Source organism: Puma concolor, chromosome E4, assembly GCF_028749965.1.
Source record: "Puma concolor isolate L17-30 chromosome E4, mPumCon1.1.hap2, whole genome shotgun sequence".
Classification (NCBI taxonomy): Eukaryota; Metazoa; Chordata; class Mammalia; order Carnivora; family Felidae; genus Puma; species Puma concolor.
The window spans coordinates 67941785-67959473 of NC_141683.1; the positions used below are offsets into that span (position 1 = coordinate 67941785).

A 17689-nucleotide genomic window follows, 5' to 3' on the forward strand; every position below is an offset into this window, starting at 1 on the left:
CTCCCGCAGGCTTAAAACCACGCAGATGTTGTCCTTTCACGGTGCTGGAGGCCACACGTCCAGGATCAGTAATCTGGAGCAAACTCCAAGTGTGGGCAGGGCCGCGCTCCCTCCAGGGGCTCTGGGGAGAACGCGGCTCGCGGCCACACCACGCGCGTCCCCGAAGCTTCCCCTCCAACGCGACCCGGGCTTCTCCTTAGCACGTGGTCGGGCCTCCCCGCCCTGCCTCCTAGGAGGACACGTGCGATCGCATTCAGGGCCGACCGGGGCTAGCTCAAGTTCGTCTCCCCATCCCGAGACATCTAACGTATTCACGTTCGCAAAGATCCTTTTCCCAAACACGGCAGAAGTGACAAGTTTCGGGGATCATGGTCCGATTCTTTGGGGGCCGTTATTCAGACCACCCACAGACACCCTCCCGACATGGCCTCGCCGTAATTATATTATGTCCGTTTTAGGGATAAGCCAGGCTCCCGGGGGGTGACCAAGCTGCAGGTGCTGAGGGCCAAGTCTCTGACATCTAGAAGCTTACTTCATCGGAGGAAGCCAAAGCCCGTGCAGGAACTGCACGCCCACTGCACACACACACACGCACGTGCGGGCACAAGCATCCACTGACCTGACATGACTCGGCCTGACGATAATCACTGTAAGTTCAGAAAAATTTTTAACTGTAAATTGCATGGCATTTTTACAAAAGTGCGTTTTAACATTTATTTATTTTTGAAAGAGAGAGAGAAAGACAGAGCGTGAGCAGGGGAGGGGCAGAGAGAGGGAGACACAGAATCCGAAGCAGGCTCCAGGCTCCAGCTGTCAGCACAGAGCCCGACGTAGGGCTCGAACTCATGGAGGGTGAGATCGTGACCTGAGCCGAAGTCGGACGTCGGACGCCCAACCGACTGAGCCACCCAGGTGCCCCTTAATGTGAGCTTTCTGAAGTCAGAGACCTCGTGGGTACTTTACGTGCCGATACCACACACACACACACACACACACACACACACACACACACACACTGGTAACCTCTCTAGTGTTCACAAGACCCTTTCACTCATTCATTCATGGGCCACCATTAGTTGAGCACCTACTACGTGCCAGGCACTACGGAAACGCGGCGGAGCAAAACACAGCTCCCGTCCCTGCTTGGGCGCTGCTCAGGCCTGAGCGGAGCGGACCCGGCCCCAGGGACCAGGAAGAGAGGGAACAGGGCTCCGCGAGAGGGGTGGTCCCCGCGGTGGTAACACCACAGCCCAGGGCGGACCCGCTCAGACGAGGCCCAAGCGCCACGGGTTCCACGGGCTTCCACGGGCCTCCGTGTCCCCCAGCTGCGGCCACGTGGGCAGGGGGCACCGCGTCCCCACCCGTGTCCGCGGCCAGCCCGAGCCCTCTTCGCCAGCACAGCCAACCCCGGTGTGCGCTCACCGGAGCAGAGAGAAATCACAGAAAATGATGCGTCTCAAGCGTTTTACGTTTGTGGAAATGACCTAACCGTTGTTCCAGTCTCACAGTGTGCGGTCCGGGCCTTTCTGTGCCTGCAGGTCTGCCGTCTGGACTTGACCCTCTCTCTCAGGGGAAGCTCTGTTGCCTTTTACCCCGGGGTTTCCACGTGCGACACCTCTCCAGCAAAGGGAGGCGCAGAGACGCTCGTGAGGCCATCTGCCTTCAGAACCCTGGTTGTTCAATGTCGTTTCCACAGTCTTTTTGAGTCTCACCCACTTCTGGTTTTTCTGGTTTATCCTTTCTTTCTCTCTTTTCTTCCTTCCTTCCTTCCTTCCTTCCTTTCATTCCTTCCTTTTTTACTTTTCTTCCTTTCTTTCTTCCCTTCCTTTCTTTCTTCCTTTCTTTCCTTCCTTCCTTCCTTCCTTCCTTCCTTCCTTCCTTCCTTCCTTCCTGTATGACTTGTTTTTATTAAATCCTCCCAAGGCATTTACATTCACTTTCCCAATAGTTTTTGCACTCAGGTTTTTACCAGTTTACGTCCTATCAGTTAAACTGTGTAAGGTTAAAGCTGGAATGGCAACTCCGATGCATGATCAGGTTCTGGGACAGCTGATTCTTGCAGCGTGGCAGCTGTGGGAGCCACACGGGCCGGATGCTGGCGGCCTGCGGCCGTTACATTTCGCAGAGGGCCCGGCAGCGAAGGCCCCGGGCCACCTGGAGGCCGGTGGGAATGCTCCCTGCGAACACACCTGACGCAGCGGTGGGACGGCGGTGGCACATGCCAGGGCAGGGGCGCGTCCGGGCCCGAGGGCCGGGGCCCCGCGGAGGCTCTCCCCCGGCTGCTATCATCGTGTGTCTGGGGCCCGGTTAACTAGAGAGGAGGAATACAAGGGGCCAGGGCAGGTGGCAGGGAGGCGAGGCAGGGCTCCTCCTGCAGCAGCCCACTGGCAGCTCCCAGAAACTTCTGGAAGCCCACCAGCAGCTCCCAAGGTCATCAGAACTACACTCCTGAGGGCTTGTCCTCTATCTCTGTAAACTGGTTCTTACCACGGAAGAGAAAGTCACTTGCTACCCATTTCTCAGCAAAAACTCCCCCCTGCAGGCAAAGAAGGAAGAGCCCTCCTCTCCTGTAGAGCCGGCTCCGCATCCGGGTCGGGCCCACAGCACCGATGGAGGCACCGAGGCCCCAGCCCCACTACTCGGCAGCCCCGAGCCTGAGATGGGCTGCTCTCTCCTCCCTGACAGTGCTTTTCCTGCCTACCCGGGGCTCATGCTTCCCCCAGGGAGCCCCCCGGAATCACCTGCAATATCTCCCACGCGTGCAGCTCACACAGGCAAGCACCCGTCCGGGCTGAGGTTGGTTAGGGGTGTTCCCACATCTCAAAGTGCAGGATGGACAGGGACCCCCGTTTTGCTCCCGGGAACACGATGCGGTATGCTGTCTTACCCCGGCTTAGCTCGGGGTGGAATAAGAAACCCCACGATTGGGGCGCCTGGGTGGCGCAGTCGGTTAAGCGCCCGACTTCAGCCAGGTCACGATCTCGCGGTCCGTGAGTTCGAGCCCCGCGTCGGGCTCTGGGCTGATGGCTCAGAGCCTGGAGCCTGTTTCTGATTCTGTGTCTCCCTCTCTCTCTGCCCCTCCCCCGTTCATGCTCTGTCTCTCTCTGTCCCAAAAAAATAAATAAATGTTAAAAAAAAAAAAAAAGAAACCCCACGATGATCTCAGATGACGCCGAGTGTTGGGGGGATTTGAAAGCTGCCCACAGGCCACATCGGTCTACACCACAGACCCCCGAGAGCAAAATGCCCGCCCTCTGCCATTCTGCGCTTGGGCCTTTAGTGGCTCGTCCCGGGGAACGGTTCAGACAAACTGAATTCTGTCCGTCATGCTGACCGCTAAGCGCTAGACAGACAGAAGGAATTCTTCGTGTTTATTATTGGGCGTTAGTCTTACGGCCGCAACGAGATGGGAGACGTTCAAGAACAGAAGCAAGGACGGGGCGCCTGGGGGGCTCCGTCGGTGAAGCGTCTGACTTGGGCTCAGGTCATGTTCTCACAGTTCGTGGGTTCGAGCCGCGCGTCGGGCTCTGTGCCGACCGCTCGGAGCCTGGAGCTGCTTCGGATTCTGTGTCTCCCTCTCTCTCTCTGCCCCTCCGCCGCTCGTGCTCCGTCTCTCAAAAATAAACAAACATTAAAAAATTTAAAAAAAAAAAAAAAAAGGTAAGCCTCCAGCAACAGACAAATGGAGAAACAAAATGTAGTATGTCCACACCATGAAGCGTTACTCGGTCAGAAGAGGAACGGCGTCCTGACCCTTGGCCACAGGGGTGAACTCCCAGAACATTACACTCAGGGACAGATGCCGGTCTCCAAAGAACACCTGCTGTCTGATTCCATTCACAGGCAAGGCCCCAGTAGGCCAGCCCTGTTCTTTCTGTGCTCGGGACAGAGAGCAGATTCCTGGCTGCTGGGAGGGGTGAGGTTGGTGAAAAAGGAGAGTGAGAAGGGAGCTGAGCTGACTTCCCAGGGGATGAGCCGCTCTAAGGTGACCTCAGTGGGGTCCGCGCGGCCTGGGAACCACGAAAGCCACTGAAATGTACTCTCTCCGCGGGTGAATCGCATGGTGGGTGAATTACGTCCCAACAGAGCTGTCTTTAAAAAACACAAACAAAAAGCGAGACACAGAAGATGACGTATGAGATAGTTCGCTTAGAAAGCGGTTCAAGAACAAGAGCAGACAAGGTATTTGGTAGGGTCCATGTTTCTGTCGACGCCCAGAAGAACCCTTTCAGTCAGTCTTAAATGAAAAGCCCTAAGCCACAAGAATACAAAGGGGGGGGGGGGGGGCGCCTGGGTGGCTCAGTCGGTTAAGCGGCTGACTTTGGCTCAGGCCACGGTCTCCCAGTTTGATTTGTGGCTTCGAGCCCCACTTCAGGCTCTGCGCTGACCGTGTGGAGCCGGCTTGGGATTTTCTCCCTCTCCCTGCCCCTCCCCTGCTCTCTCTCTCTCTCCAGCACCTTTCTCTCTCAAAACTAAATAAACATTGAAAGAAGAAAAAAAAAAAAAGAATACAGAGGGGAGGGGAGCTCGGGGCTTGCGGGGGTGGGGAACATGGGATTCTGGAAGGACTGGAGGGGCCAGGAAGGGCGCTGGAGGCGTTTCTGGGAACTGCACCTGGGACCCTCCACGATGCCCAGAGATTGCAGTAGTGGGGGCAATTATTCAGTTACTCACTCCTTGTTGACCGGAGCCCTTCTTCAGATGTGACCCAGCTCCAGGTCGGAAGCGGAGACGAGGACCCTGAAGGGCTGCCGTGAGCAAGTGGCTTTTATTTACCATTGATTCGTTTATATCTGCGTCTTTGCAGATATTTAAAAAAAAAAAAAGCACCGAGGGGAGGTAGCGCCTTGCATCTTTCTGAATCTCATTTCTTCACCTGACGAGTTGGGCTCCTGATGCCAAGCGCCTGGGGGACCAGGGGACCAGGCGTGAGGCTCCAAAGATTAAGTGAGAACACACAGGGCCTGGGGACAAGTATAGCTCTGGGCCGCCAGCCCCTTCCCCCCTAAGTGCTTGTGCTCGGTTAGCAGGACTGTGCACAAGGAGAGAACAGGGGCGGGAGGGCCCGAAAGCCAAAGTCCTCTGTGACTGCAAGTTGTTACTTCTGTCTTTATTATTACTTGAAGCGCCTCGCGGCCATGAACTTGACGGAGGAAATGCAGTAACAGCTTGTCCGAGAACCGCGTGTGTTTTATGGCTCTCTCCCAAAGCTCTGATGGCTGGGGGACGGGGAGGTGGGCAGGGAGGCGCTTTTAGAAGGTGCCGGCAGCGGGGAGAGGGAGGGAGGACTCACTGTTCTCTCCCCCCTGCCAGCGAGGAGAGACAAGTGAGCGAGCCCTTCCGCTGGGAAGCGCCCTGGACTCCTAAGGGAGGCGGGGGTCCCCCCACCCCCCACCCCGCTGTCAAGTGCGGAACCAGAACAGAGCCTGGACGGCGGCCCCTCGCTGATCCCGCACCGAAATTTGCGGGGAAAACAGCCCAGCTGACTGCCTCGTTCCTGACCGGTTGCAGAGAAAGCTGGACAGACACTGGGTCACCGACCCCACTCCTGAACCAGCCTCCCCTCCCCTCCCCCCACGCCAGGCCGCCAGGCCGCGCTCCAGACCAGCATCTCATCCAGGGCCCTTCTCCAGAGGGTAAGGGCAGCCTTATTTGAACCTGCCTCTGTTCCCCCACTCACTCACCCCCTAGGCACCCACACTTCCCTGCGTTTAAAAACACACTTAGGGGCGCCCGGGGGGCTCAGTCGGTTAAGGGGTTAAGCATCTGACTTGGGCTCAGGTCGTGATCTCACGGTTTGTGGAGTCTGTGGATTCGAGCCTCCTGGCAAGGGAGGCTCCCGAGAGGAGGGTGTGGGCACCCGCAAGGCTGGGGGTGAGCTCCCGGCACCCACCGACTGGGCCTTTGTTCTCTGCTCATCGCGCATCCCTCCAAAGTGGATGTCAGCTCCACGGGGGTGGGGGCTGGTGTATGTCAAGCTACAGGGACCCTCCTACAGTCACCAGCTTTGATGTCACCAGGGGAAACCAACCAGAGGCAGCGTTTTTCGGACTGTATCCGTTATGGGATGTGTTCAACGTCACAAAGATCAGCCAGTGTAAAGTCACCTAAACTGACTCTTTTCATTGGAGCGTACCTCCGCGAAGTCAGGGTGAAAGGCCACACACGCCCCTGAGATTCTGAGCCACCCGGTCAGACATTCTCTCCCCCCACCCCCCACCCGGGCCCTGCGCAGCAGCTGGGGAGGCCACAACCTGACGGCGGGACCCAATATGAAAATACGCGTCAGAGGCTGGATTTCGTGCAAAATAGCGGACTCGCTTACGTCGATCCTAGATCCGGTCACTTGTATGTGCTGGCTCTGTCCCCCGCCCCATCCGCCGGTAGGTCTTGTGGGCATGCAAATGAGGCATCCAAATATATTAATGCAGATAGGATGAGGTGGTTTATATCGGGATGCAGGCCGCCCTTGGGGGGGGGGGGCGCTGGTAAGGCGTCACTGTTCATACACCACGCGAATATGCTGCCGCCTTCCTTAGAACAGAACCCGTATTCTGTCAGTCCTTCTCAAGCTGCCCTTCCCCCAAATCCCTGTAGTGAGCCGGGGGGGGGGGGGGGGGGATGAAACCAGAGGCTAATCAGGTTCCTCCCATCCCATGAGTACAGAGCGTGTAACCACGTGGAGTGCGGGGATCACATCGTCTGGCTCCCGTCATCCCTACTTGGCACCCCTGCAAACAGCCACACGGGGACCCGAGGAGATGTGGGATGATGGTGGCAGAGCGTGTGGTCCCCCAGAGCCCCATGCGTCCACGAGCGGCTGGCCCGACGGAAAGAGAAACCCCCGAGAGCCTCATTTGAGCAGCTGATTTAGCTGCGTCTAACGGGACAGCGACCCTGTTATATATGCGAACAGAACTTCTATTTACAAGGCAGCTTGGGTTTTCTGTTCAACCCAGAAGCACCCCCCTCCTCTTTTAATCTGTACACCCAATGTGGGGCTCGAACTCATGACCCCGGAGTCACATGCTCTTTTGACTGAGCCGGCCAGCAACCCCCACCCCCCACCCCCGGTGAAGTTCTGATCATTGTGTCTCTGTGCTATTGTTTCCATAGTGTTCTGACAGCTCAGGGCCCGGAGCCTGCTTCGGATTCTGGGTCTCCCTCTCTCTCTCTGCCCCTCCCCTGCTCACGCTCTGTCTCTGTCTCTCAAAAAATGAATAAACTTAAAAAAAAAAAATTTTTTTTTAATGTCCTAGTGTTTCCCAGACAGAATTATTACCTACTAACGTATCAGTTGCCCCCTTGGCCAAGCAGGTCTGTGTAGTCAGACTGGAAGCAGGACATCCTTTTCGGGATGGGTCCACCCAGCATCTGTTATGATCACCCAGAACCCAACACCGGTAGCTCACAACCTTGATCAGGATAATATTCCACACTTACACTTACCTAGGTATTTTTTTAAAAAAATGTTTTTATAAATGTTCTTATTTATTTTTGAGAGACAGAGAGACAGAGCACGAGTGGGGGAGGGGCAGAGAGAGAGGGAGACACAGAATCGGAAGCAGGCTCCAGGCTCCAAGCTGTCGGCACAGAGCCCGATGCAGGGCTCGAACTCGCGAACCGTGAGATCGTGACCTGAGCCGAAGTTGGACGCTCAACCGACTGAGCCACCCAGGCGCAACCCCCCCCCCCCCCAGGTATTTTAATGTAGGGTTTAGTTATTCAGTCCAGGAGATCTAATGTCCCCTGCTCTCCAGGGGTGATCAGGCCTTGGCCAACTGATTTAACTGAAATTCCAAAGGAATTATTTGAGGAACCAGGGGACTCTTTATTAGTTTCGAATGAGAGCTATAATATTTACTATTTAATTGACAAGAAGGTCAGACACATTGTCCACTCGGCACACTGTCTTCCTGGGAAGAAAATCTACTTGAGAAATTGAATTACGAAAGCCAGCGGATACAAAACGGGTAGATCACGTGGCTTCTTTCCCTCAAGCTGGAATCGCCAGATGACCGAGCTCGTGCGGTGGTCAGATGGTCATTTCCTCAGGTCAGGGCACCCGCTCCAACAGAGTCACAGAACGGTTCCCCTCTCCACCTCCTTCCCTGGGCTTTCGACTGTTCCTGTCATTCAAGGTCAGTTTCAGCAAGACCCGGAAGAGGGTAATCACGAATGAGAAGGATCTGGGGGCACCTGGGGGCACCAGCATTCGGAGTAGGTCCCATCCGTCTCAGGATATTCTCATCTCCCTCGAGGTGGTTGGTTCTAGAAAGCGCATGTGACCTCATGGAAGCCAGCGAGGCATACGGCTTCTGCGAAATGAGCCTCCCTTTCTTCCCGTAGAATGTTCTCCAGCCTGACCCCGAGACTGAATTGGGGCTACCGGCCTGCACCGGTCTGAAGACGAAGCCAGCCCAGAGGAGGGTCGAGCGACAGAAACAGAGCCAGAGGCTGCGGATGGCGTCCACCCCGACACCCGCCCCACCCGGGGACCCAGGGACCAGAACGTGCGGGACGACAGCAGTCCTCGTGGTTCAAACGAGTTGAGCCGTGTTTCGTATTCCACACAGCCCCGGGCACGCTGGCCGAAACCTCCTCTCCCTTGAGGAGTATCTGGGGAACCACGGTGTGTTGGTTTGTTTTCCTGGGGCAGAGCCCAATAAACTCCTGTCCTTCAACAGAGCTATTCGATAAGACTGAGCCAGCGGACGCAGGACAAGGACCCTCGCCACCAAATCCCTGATTCGCTCGAAACCTTCGTCTCCCCGAATTCATAACGCCTCTCTAAATGAAAGAGGATTTCAACTGCCTCCATTTTAACCTTGGTCTCTATTTTCTTTTCTTTTTTTTTTTTTTTAACGTTCATTTGTTTTTGAGAGAGACAGACAGCGCGAGTAGGGGAGGGGCAGAGAGAGAGGGAGACACCGAATCCGAAGCAGGCTCCAGGCTCCGAGCCGTCAGCACGGAGCCCGACGCGGGGCTCGAACCCACGGAACGCGAGATCGTGACCTGAGCCGAAGTCGGACGCTCAACCGACTGAGCCACCCAGGCGCCCCAGTATGCAAGTGTTTAAAGAAAAGAAGATGGGAGAGAAGAGAAGGCACCCTAAGGTGACACGTGCTGGCCCATTTCGCGCACCCCCCCGGGGCCCGGGCTACTTGCTCCCACAGAACATGGGCCGCTGGTGCGGCAGCCTTGCTCCCGGATGCCCCAGCCTCGGGCTCCCAGGTAGAGGCCAGCCTCCGACACGGCCTCCAGGGTAGCAACACAGCCCTGGGCCCAACACAGTCAAACCCAGGGAGCCCGGACTCCTCGGCCGCGTCCAGATTGGGAAGGAGCCCCAACGGGGTGGAAAGAGTCTGGCCCCCAGAGAGAAAGTCCAGGGCAGTAACGCCCCCCCCCCCCGGGGCCACCGGGACCAATGGGGCACAAGAGACCAGAAGGGGCCAGGGGATTAGGCCTCTCCCTCCTTCCAGCAGGGCCTTCTCTGCAGCATGGCGGCCCAAGCCCTGCTGAGAGGCAAAGTGTCTGTGTCTTGTGGGGCCGATGGCACACTATTTTGTCTGCGCCTTCCTGGCCCTGCTTCCTCACAGCCCTTTCCCGCCCTCCCTGCTGCCTGCGGGCCCCTCTCTCTATAAAACAACGTGCATCTCGTACACCACAACGGATCGCTCCGCCTCCTGCTGCTCTCCAGGTAACCTAAGACAGGGAGGAAGAGAGCCAAGCAGCTCTGCACCTTTGTAACCTTGCAGCCTGAAAGGCCCTTCCCGCTAGGGCTCAAAATCCTAGAGTCACAGAAGAAAAGACGCTCACGCGGGGGCCCGACCAAGAAATACGCAAATCACGCCCTCACTGAGAAATATATAAAGAACTCGCACCACTCAGGCTTAAGACAAATAACTCGATAAACAAGTGGGACAGGAGACAAGACAAAACAAAACAAAACAAAACAAAACAAAACAAAAAACGGGACAGGGGTTTGAAAAGATTTCACAGGAGATACAAATGGCCAGCCGGCACGCAAAAGAACGCCGGGCGTCGTTAATCACCAGGGAAGTGCAGATTAAATCCGCGACTCGATACCACTGGAGCCCCACCAGAGTGGCTCAAATGTAGAGTACAAAGCGTCGATGACAACGCAAAGCCGTTGGAAATCTGCTCCTCGCTCCGAGCGTGAGACAGAACGGCTCCTTTGGAAAGCGGTGGGCCGGCTCCTTATCAAGTGAAACAGCCACGTTTTATGTTTACTCCGAAATTCTACTTCTTGACAATTGTTAAAAAGAAATGGCAACGTATGGGGAGGGCGGGGAGGGGAGTGTCCCGGCACCACCCCCGGGAACCACAGCCGGCGTGAACACCAGGCATGAACACCAGGCTCGCACAAAGAGAAGGGCTTGGGCCAGCCTTCTCCGGCTGGCCTTCCCCGGGCTGCGTGTCCAAGCGGTGGGGAGTCCTCCCTCCGGGAGGGCGCAGAGCTAGGAGAGAGGGTTGTGCGCTGTGCTCTCCCCCCGCACCCCACCCCAGGCGCCGTCGGATCCCTTTGGCAAGAGCCGAGCCCTGCTAGCTCGTCCTGTCCCATCTGTTAGGCTCAGACACCCGCCACCTGCAGACACGCGTCACCTCTGCGGCTCCCCGGGGATCTGGCAGGCGTGCTCCGAACCTGTCCCAGCTGTCCCGTGCCAGCTGCCGCTCCTCTGTCTCCCGCTCTCCAGGAGAAGGCCCCTCCGGCCACCATGGCCCCGGGAGCCCTGTTGCTGCAGCCCGGACGGCCACCACTGGTGTGGCTGAGGCTCTGGACCCGACCCTCTTCTGACCCAGCAGCGGCCCCTCCGGGGCACGGCAGGTTGGCCCTGGCAGGTGGCCGTGGGCCATGACTTCACACTCGCGGGGACGTTGGGGGGCAAAGGTGGGGTTCTGACCGGCTCTCAAATCTCACGGCTGGTGTCGGGCCACCAGCACGCTGTCGGGCTCCTGAAACCCCAGAGCCTTACCTGAAGCTGGAGAGAAGGCAGGAGTCACCCAGAGGCTTCCCCACTCATCCGCCCCCCCAAATGCTTTCCGAGCGCCCCCCCACATGCCCGTGTCCGAGCCGCCAGGACACACGCTGAAAAGACGATGACACTTTCGGGGAAAGGCGTTTCACAGATGTCGGTTCAACTTCCTGGAGGTCGGGGAGCCCCCGCCCACCCCCAGACCCTCTGCCTCCTTCCCGGGCCCCCCAGTCCAGGGCGGGACACACCCAGCAAGCCCTGAGGCGGCAACCTGGGTGCCGAGGGTCACGACGAGCCCCCGCCCACCCCTTCTGCCAGGTCCCCAGCCTGTCAGGACCGTCCCCCGTTTCCAGCTTCCCGAGGATCCGGGCGGAAGGGCAGTGGGCCGGCCCTGACCGCGGGCCACCTGTGGCTGGCCTGGACGGTAGACTAGACAGACTAGGGCAAGCGGGTCTGGGCAGCGGGTACTCCCCAGGCGCTTTGCCGGGAAGAGTGGACGGCTCCGCCCGGGCTCCCCAGCGACCGTTCCGGGTCGTATGGCCAGCTTTCGGTGCTCTGACCGGCCCTCTGCCCTGTCCCCCATCCCCGTTCCGGCAACAGCCTCGCTTCTGCCTGCGGACGGGCTTCCCGTCATGGAGCCTGGGCCTCCTCGCTCCCCCCGGCCTCGTCTACACGTGGGCAGCGGACACAGCCCCCCACCCCCGGCCCTGTCTTCAGCTCCTGCTTGCCCTTCCAGAAGGAAGACTTCCAGAGGCGTGAGACTCCGCCCCTGGGGTACAAAAGTCTCTGACCACCAGCACCACTCCCCCCACCCCCCCACCCCCCCACCCCCGGCACACTCGGGCCCAGAGGAAGACGGGGGGGGGGGGGGGGGGGGGGCAGAGCTCACCCCCCACCCCCGAGCCCAGGGAGATGCCCCGCCCTGCCGGAGGTAAGCCAACAGCTCCAAAGCGAAGCCTGGATGTCCCTCTACAGGGTAACCTAATTTGAGGCCCGTCCTGGTCCAGCGCTGTCTCCAGTGCCTTCATTAGTGCGCGGGAGTCTGGAGCCCGCAGCCGCCGGCTAATTGAAAATTGATGACAGCCTCCGGGTGAGGGACAGGCAGGTCCTGCTGCAGGCCTGGGGCCTCGGGGCCTCACCCCAAGCTGTGTTCCCACAGCCCCGCGCGCCTCCCGTGACGGACACCGTGTGTGTCCTTCCCAGCCGTGCTAGTCCATTCCGTGGACACAGGAGTATTAGATTTTTATTTTTTTACTTATTTTAATGTTTATTTATTTTTGAAGGAGAGAGAGAGACAGAGCGTAAGGGGGAAGGGCAGAGAGAGAGGGAGACACAGAATCCGAAGCGGGCTCCAGGCTCCGAGCTGTCCGCACAGAACCGGATGCGGGGCTCGAACTCACGAACTGCGAGATCGTGATCTGAGTCGAAGTCGGACGCTCAACCGACTGAGCCACCCAGGCGCCCCGCGAGAGCTGTCTCTAGAAACTTGTCCCAGTAAGAGCACACACACCACCGCCACCCTCCTGCTGTCCCTTTGCCCCACAGGGACGCCCACACCACGAGCCTCAGGCTCCACAAGGCTCCATCCGGCAGCACGGAGCCCCAGCCCGGCCACGGCCACGGCTTGGGCCCCCCGCTGAGAAGCCAAGCCCTCCCCAGCACGGACCCGTCCTCTGCCCAAAGCCAGGGCCACTATTGGGGAATCATCGTTCAGCAGCGCGTGAATAAAAGCCTGATAGGAGCTCCCAGGAGCCCTGCCCGCAGAAGTCCCAGTGGTCTGTGTCCTCAGGGCTGGCAGGCCGGGGCCTCGGTCCTCAGGGAGGAAATTTCTGGCTGGGGCCCTGAAGGGCTGCTGCGGACAGAGGTGTTCTTTTGTCCCACTTGTGGGGGCTAAAAGCTCCCTTCCCACCCTGAGAGGCCTCGCCACCCAGTCGGCCCAACCTCTGGGCTGCCCACCCACCTGCCCGTGGCCCCCACGGCCCCCTGCGGGTCTTCTGTTCCAGAGAGGGGACTCTTCTCTCGCTGCGGCCCAGCCCCCGCACATGCTCTCTCCCTCTGCCTCTCGGCGCCCCCCTCACTGTCCCCTGTTTCAATGCACCCCCCTCACTGTCCCTTGTCTCTCTGCGCTTCCCGCAAACCCCCAGTCCTTCTCTCCAGGGGCCAAGATTTTCTCCGTGTGGCTCTTGGCCGAATGATCGAACGCTTCCATTTATCTGCCCAGGAGAGGTCTCCGGGACCCACGGAGCCGCAGGCCGGCCGCAGGGACACGTAACGCAGCCCCCAGAGGGCTCTGGGACGTCCTGCGGGGAAGGAGGCTGGGGGAAGCAGCTCAGGGCTTCTCAGTGTCGCCAATCGCCAGGATCACACGATGCCCCCCAGCCCCACCCCAGGCCAATTAAATAAAGCCTCCGTATTTTTTTTTTTTAAGTTTTTTTTCAACGTTTATTTTATTTATTTTTGGGACAGAGAGAGACAGAGCATGAACGGGGAAGGGGCAGAGAGAGAGGGAGACACAGAATCGGAAACAGGCTCCAGGCTCTGAGCCATCAGCCCAGAGCCTGACGCGGGGCTCGAACTCACGGACCGCGAGATCGTGACCTGGCTGAAGTCGGACGCTTAACCGACTGCGCCACCCAGGCGCCCCAAGCCTCCGTATTTTTTGAAAAGCTTCCCTGGTGATCCTGAAGTTCACTCGGAGAAGAGAGCCATGGGCTCAGCGAGGGCTGCCACCAGGGGGCGGGAGCATCGTGGTGGCCCTGGCCACACGCCTCCCCTGCAAGTCCGTGCAAATGTCCAGAGAACCAGGAGACGGGGTGGCAGAGCCCGGCCTAGGAGGAGACGGCCTTGCAAAGCTCTTGGTTTCCGGAGCCAGAAGGGGTCCCTGTGGCTCAGATGCTCCAGAGAGTGATGGGGGAGGGGGTGGGAAGCAGCCTCTTGCCTCTGCTTCCTGTCTTCCTAATGAGTCTCCCCCTCCCCGCACCCGGCCACCCCCACCCTTCATTCCTCCCTGTTCACAAAGGCCCAGCTCGGACGGCACCTGCCGTTCCTTCAACAAGCAAATACAAGCACTGCTGTGCGAGGGGCCCTGGTTTCTAGAGCCAGAAGTGGAGACAGGGTTTCTGCCCAAAGGTACCCGCGGGCAGGGGCAGAGGGACGCCCGGAACCAGGGCTCTCTGTGCCAGCGGGGCTCTTAAGTCACCCAGGCTCTGCCCAAGGGGGCTGGAGGTTTCCCGGGACACTGAGCCGAGTTGTAAGGGGCAGCAGGTTCCCTGAATGTTTTCTCGGAGGCTCACCTCCCTTCCCCGTGAGCACGGCGCACCTCACCTTTTCCACCCCAAGTGTGCCCAACGGATGTGGGTGTGCATCTGCGAGCCGAGGTGAGGCCCCGGGTGCCGGGACTCGGACCTCGCGGGTCCTTACACCGACGTCAGGCCGTCTGAGCGGCCCAGGACGCGCGTGCAGGGTGTGTGTGTGTGCGTGTATGTGTGTGTATATGAGTGACCTCAGGCCGTCTGTGCGGCCCCGGGATGTGCGTGCAGGGTGTGTGTGTCTGTGTGTGTGTGTGTGTGTGTGTGACGTCAAGCGGTCCGCGCAGCCTGGGACGCGCGTGCTGGAGATGTGTGCGTGCAGGGGACGTGTGTGCGTGACGTCAGCTCGTCTATACGCGCGCCCCCGGGACGCGCGTGCCGGGGACGAGCGCGCGTGTGTTGGACGCCACCTAGTGGTCAGTGGGTCCAACTTCTTTTCAGGCCAAGGCACCAACTCGCCAAGGTGTAGCGAGGCTTCCTTCGGAACATGGCCAGATTTTGTTTTATTTGTTTACAAACTTTATTTATTTTGAGAGGGGGAGAGCAGGGGAAGGGCAGAGAGAGAGAGGGAGACACAGAATCCCAAGCAGGCTCCAGGCTCCGAGCTGTCAGCACAGAGCCCGACACCGGACTCGAACTCACAAACCATAAAATCACGACCGGAGCCGAAGTCAGAGGCTTAAGTGACTGAGCCCCCCGGGCGCCCGTAGAACAAAGCCAGATTTCCGAAGCAAGGATGCTGTGACCCCACGGTAAGGTCAACGGGGCACCGCTGAGTGATGGCCTGCTGCAAAGTGGTGGGCCAGGGGAAGGGGGACTGGCCAGGAGCAGTCCCCCTCGTGTGCCCTGGGCCTCAGCTGCCTCATCCGTCACCACCGGCTCTAACCTCCGGGGCCCTGTTAAACCCCGCTCCCCTGCCCAACCACAACTGTCCTAGGAATGGCGCACCTGGTCCCCCAAGCCGGGCCACTTCCCTCCAAGGGAAACGCTAAGCCAGACGGACACCAGGAGCGCAGGTCCGGGCAAGTCAGGATGAATGGCCGCCCACCTGTAAAGAGACAGCTTTGGAACCGTCAGTGACAGCCACACGCGCCCCACGCTTGTCCCAAGCGTAGGAAGGGCGACAGTCCCTTGTCCAGAGCACCTTACAGTTTTCTCCAGAAGCAGACCTGACGGAAGGATGCTCCTGATGTCTACTGTGGACAGGAGGGGGAGGGGGGGACAGTCACCACACGGGCCACTTCCTCAGGCCAGTCGCCTCCGAGGGCAGCTGAAGCTTAATCCTGATGGGAGACCCTGGAGATTCCAGAACAATCCCACCCCGGGGGTCAGGGGGCCCAGGGGTTTACACATCCTCGGCCAGCATCGGTTTCGACTGCTGGGGGCTCAGAGGGCAGAGGCTCCCGCTCAGGTGGGCGAGGCAGTGCTGAAGCTTTGAGAGAGGAGCAGAGTGGGGGGCCCTCCGGCAGGGAGCAGGTCCGGCTGCTGGGATGGGGGGGGGGGGTGGCAGGACGTGCGCTGAGAGGAGGACACAGGAGGGGGGCCGCCCCCAGAGTCTGCGGCGCTGGGCCTCGGGGAAGGTGTCATTGGACCCCGTGGGCAATGTTTCCAGGGAAAAGAAGAAAAGAATGAGAGATGGCCTGGCCTGACGCACAACGAAAGATCGAGGGTTGTAAGCATAAGACGAACCCAGGAGGGCACCCCCCCCAAGCGCACCACCGGTCATGTGACGGGGGCGGGTTCTTCCCAGGCCCGGCCTTCCTCCCCTCCCTGACTCACCTGTCCCCAGGAGATGGAGGTTCCCAGTCGTCCCTCTGTCCCCATCGCCCCCGGGGTGGGCCCAGACGCACCCCCAGAGTGGGCTTTCTCCTGCGGTCGGGTGTTCGCCGCTGACCCAAAGCGCCGTCCTCCACGCTGGGAACTGACGGGAAAAGGTCGGCAGGCCGAGGATTTGGAGGTGCCAGCTAGGACAGTCCTGGCCACGGGGAACGCGCCGGCCCGGCCGCCCTGGGTCTCTGATCACAGGTCTGGGCCCTGCTGCGGTGTTCCCGGAGCTGGCTGTGGCCCCCACCCCTCCCAGGGCCCCCCCGTCCCTCTCAGGACCCCCCCCCACCTCTGCTCCACCCCTGCCCTCTGTCCAGGGGGAGTCAGCAGCGAACGCAGGATCCCTGCCCACCCTTTGCAGGTGAGCTGCTGAGGCTCCAAACGCAGCCAGCGCACAGGGACGGTGCAGTGCCCCGGTGACCCCGGAGCGCAGGGCAGTCTGTGGCCCCGCAGCCTGCGGACTTTGGCCCTGCAGACCCTCTGTCCGAGCCACAGACACAGGGTCCTGCTCTCCCTTCGGATTCCCAAAGGGCACCCTACCTTCTTTCCTAAAAGGATAACAACCTTGACCAGTCAATTCCAAGTTCAGGTCTACTGCATACCAGTTTCCCATGGTAAATTAATAAATTGCCATCCAGATGTTTTTGTTGTTGTTAAGTTCATTCATTTTGAGAGAGCACGCAAGTCGGGAGGGGCAGGGAGAGAGAGAGGGAGAGAGAGAATCCCGAGCAGGCTCCACGCTGTCATCGCGGGAGCCCGACTCGGGGCTCGAGCCCACGAACCGTGAGATCGCGGCCTGAGCGGAAACCGAGTCAGGTGCTTAACCGACCAAGCCGCCCAGGCACCCCTCACGTATAACCTTTTTAAAGAATAATAATGGTCATGTGCTCATTATCTGACTGAAACAGAATAACACCGATGACTTCGAATCTCCCTGAGATGTATTCCCTTCCATTCCGCCTGAAATAACTACTATCGAAAACGTGCGTTAATCATTTCCTTGCTTTTCTTTAATGTATTACGACATACGTGAGGAACTTTAAGCAACACGTTGTTTAGTTTTTCCTCACTTTGAATTTTATATAAATGGATCTAGGCTCAATTAATTTTTCTCTGACTTAATTTTTTCACTGAGTACTGTCTTTGCGATTCATATACGTTAATGCATGGGCTGTAGTTCACTCATTGACATTGTTGTACAGTATTCCACTGAATGGATATACCACAACACGTTTATCCTACCATTTGTGGGGATTTGGGTTGTTTCCATTTGGGGCTGTTGTGAACGATCCTGGTACAAGCATTTTTTTTTTTTAATGTCTGGTCTTCTGACGCCAATGGGCAGGTGTGTCCTTAGTAGGTCGGAGGAGACGAGCAAGTTCAACTCTATCAGGCAATGGGCCGGCCGTGATTTTAGTCTGCTCCGGGGTCAGCTCCAAATATGGCGGTTGTCATTTATTTTGCAAACATCTATGGAGTTATTTTCGTGCCAGTCGCTGTCCCAGGTACAGAGCTTCCAAGATGAGCCAGACACTCAGGGCGCCTGGGGGGTTCAGTCAG

The 17689-nt window shown here is 58.6% G+C and overlaps 2 long non-coding RNA genes across 2 annotated transcripts in view; one reads left to right on the top strand and one right to left on the bottom strand.

Annotated features, from left to right (window-relative positions):
* LOC147572762 (uncharacterized) overlaps window positions 1-12748 on the top strand; it is a 174324-nt gene extending 161576 nt beyond the window's left edge. The window contains exon 2 of the long non-coding RNA XR_015246115.1: window positions 12427-12748. This is a non-coding gene — a long non-coding RNA (uncharacterized LOC147572762). The remainder of the gene's footprint in view (window positions 1-12426) is intronic.
* Window positions 3353-16217, bottom strand: LOC147572765 (uncharacterized). Its single transcript, XR_015246114.1, has 2 exons — window positions 16085-16217; window positions 3353-3611 (listed from the first exon to the last, which is right to left on the bottom strand). It is a non-coding gene; the product is annotated as an uncharacterized LOC147572765 (long non-coding RNA).
* Window positions 16218-17689: the final 1472 nt, after the last annotated feature.